Genomic DNA, 3,023 nt, shown 5'->3' with positions numbered 1-3,023 from the left:
TTTAAATGTTCATTTGCTATTTTATCTAGGGATTGAGAGTAACGTAGTTTCTATTCTCTGTATGTCCTGTACATGTGGCAGAATTGACAATAAAGGTGACTTGACTTTGACTTTGACTTTGACCTGAACCGATACAATAATGAAACTATTCGCTGACAGCTATCTGGGGGCTTCCTTCTACCACTTTCACCAAATTTTAGAGAAAACTCCAGATCACCTGCTCTTTAAATTGGTGGTGTTATCAGTTGGAATAAACAACAAAGATCAGGATCCAGAAGAATCTTCAACTAAACAACTGAGGATGCTGTACAGGAAAGCTCGAGCAGTTTTTTCTTCTCTTCCATGGGAACAATGACGAAATTTGACAGTGATGAACAATTTCCTGACTGATCGCTTCCTGGTTCTGAACCTGCTTCCTGCTGACCAATTCCAAACAGTTGGGGATAACATTCACTGGACACAGGACACAGCGGAGCGTACACTCTTACATTGGTGCGAACAATTATAGTTAAATGTTTAGTGCATATTCAACCTAGGGGTGGAAACGGGACCCACTGTTGATTTGTCGCGGGAGTGTTTTAAATCTGTCGGAATCGTTTCACCCCACAGAACATCAGGTGCGTATGCTAGAGAGGGTCTCACCTGTATCCCGGTTCCAAAAACACATGATAGACTGGCGCTCCGAAGGGATCTTCATTTGTATCATAGGAAAATTAAACGAACTATTTCTCACAAAATAGGAATAAAAATAAAAATGCCTTGGAGGCAAAATTCCCTTTACCCTCTAACTGGGAGCCTGTATGGGAACAGGTGGACGCTAAGATGAGGCGCCGCTTTAGCTGCAATGATTTTGAATTTAACGCCAAACAGTACCTCCAAGTGGAGGGACTGCAGTGGGAGACAGATATGCCCCATCTTATGCCAACTTCTACATGAGTGAATGGGAAAAGGGTGCTTTGGTGAAATGTCCCTGCAAACCTTTCTTCTACCTCTGCTTCTTAGATGACATTATAGGGGCCTGGTCGTACACACGGAGGAATATATTGAGTTTTTAAAGGTGTTGAATGACCATCGTGCTTCAATTAAAGTTAAGAATACGTTAGATCCACAACAGGTGAATTTTTTGGATACAACAGGTTTTTTTGAGCCTGTAGATGAGCAGCACAAAAGAATACTCACATGAGTATACTGCAAGTCGACACACACTCACGCCCTCCTCCTCCATAAGACCATCTACCATCCCAAACATACATTTAAAGGCATTGTTAAGTCACAGATCATCAGATCTGTGGACTACCTCACCGACCGACCACAGTATGTGAGGACTCAGGGCTGTGTGTCGGACAGGGTCGTCTGCAGTACGGGGGCCCCACAGGGAACGGTTCTGGCTCCGTTCCTCTTCACCATCTACACTGCAGACTTCTCCCACAATTCCACCCAGTGCTTCCTGCAGAAGTTCTCTGATGACTCTGCAATAGTCGGCCTCATCACTGATGGGGACGACAAGGAGTACAGAGGACTGACTCCAAGACTTTGTGGACTGGTGCCAGCTGAACTACCTCCAGATCAAGCCAGTAAAACCAAGGACTGGTGGTAGACTTCCGCAGGCACAAGCATTCTCCACTGCAACCACTGAACATCCAAGGTATGGACATTGAGGCTGTGGACAGCTACAGGTACCTTGGTGTTCATCTGAACGCCAGACTGGACTGGACTTCTATGACTCTGTTGTGGCTTCTGCTATCTTTTATGGTGTGGTCTGCTGGGGCGGCAGCATCTCTGCTGGGGACAGGAAGAGACTGAACAGGGTGATCCGAAGGGCCAGCTCTGTTCTAGGATGCCCTCTGGACCCAGTGGAGGTGGTGAGTGACAGGAGAACGGCGGCTAAGCTGTCATCCCTGTTGGACAACATCTCCCACCCCATGCAGCAGACTGTGACAGCACTGAGCAGCTCCTTCAGTGGGAGACTGCGGCACCCACGGTGTGGGACGGAGAGATTTCGCAGGTCTTTCCTCCCCACTGCTGTCAGACTCCACAACAAAGACTTTAACTGATCAAACACACACATCCACACATGTGCAATAACACTAAGTGCAATAATCTTTTCTGGCATCGTTGTATTTTTACTCAGTTGTATATAGCATTCGTATTCTATTTTTATCTTATTGTATATTTTTATTCTATTTTATTCTACTGTATATAGTATATTATTTTATTCTATTCTGTACAGCTGTGTACTGTATTTATTCTTATTGTATTCTAATTTTTGCGTCATAACTTTTGCACTGTCCACTTCCTGCTGTGACAAAACAAATTTCCCACGTGTGGGACTAATAAAGGTTATCTTATCTTATCTTATCTTATCTTATCTTATCTTATCTTATCTTATCTTATCTTATCTTATCTTTTTTACAGAATAGCATCCCGTGAAGAAGACCTCCAGGAGTCCATCGCTGTCCTCTTCCTCAGTCTTAGAAGTAGGGGATATTCAAACAGGTTCCTCAGGGCCATTAAGAAGAAAACTCTCTTAGAACTGGGCTCACCCGGGACCACTAGCCCAGGGGCGGGGGTATTGTACCTCTGATTACCACTTACTCTGCATCACATTTGCCTCTACAGCGGGCCTTCATTTGTAACTTTGAGAAGCTTCCAACCAGTGTGAGCCACTTCCAAGATTGTAGGGTGATAGCAGCTCACAGAAAGGACAAAAATCTAAAGGATGTGTTCGTTGAAACGAAGCTCTGGGATCACCATGAGTAGAGAAACCGAGGGACGAACCACTGGGCCCTAAGACAAAAGCAATACCTGTTCAATCCACATGGGGGAGCTGAAGCTCCAATTCTGAATAGAATTACACTTAATAGTAGAGGGTGGGCCATTTATATGGATACACCGTAATAACATGGGAATGGTTGGTGATATTAAAGTCCTGTTTGTGGCACATTAGTATATGTGAGGGGGCAAACTCCTCAAGATGGGTGGTGACCATGGTGGCCATTTAGAAGTCGGCCATCTTGGATAAG

Source organism: Haplochromis burtoni, unplaced genomic scaffold, assembly GCF_018398535.1.
Source record: "Haplochromis burtoni strain Fernald_Lab_line unplaced genomic scaffold, NCSU_Asbu1 Contig_133, whole genome shotgun sequence".
Classification (NCBI taxonomy): Eukaryota; Metazoa; Chordata; class Actinopteri; order Cichliformes; family Cichlidae; genus Haplochromis; species Haplochromis burtoni.
Note: the sequence above shows the minus strand (reverse complement) of the source record.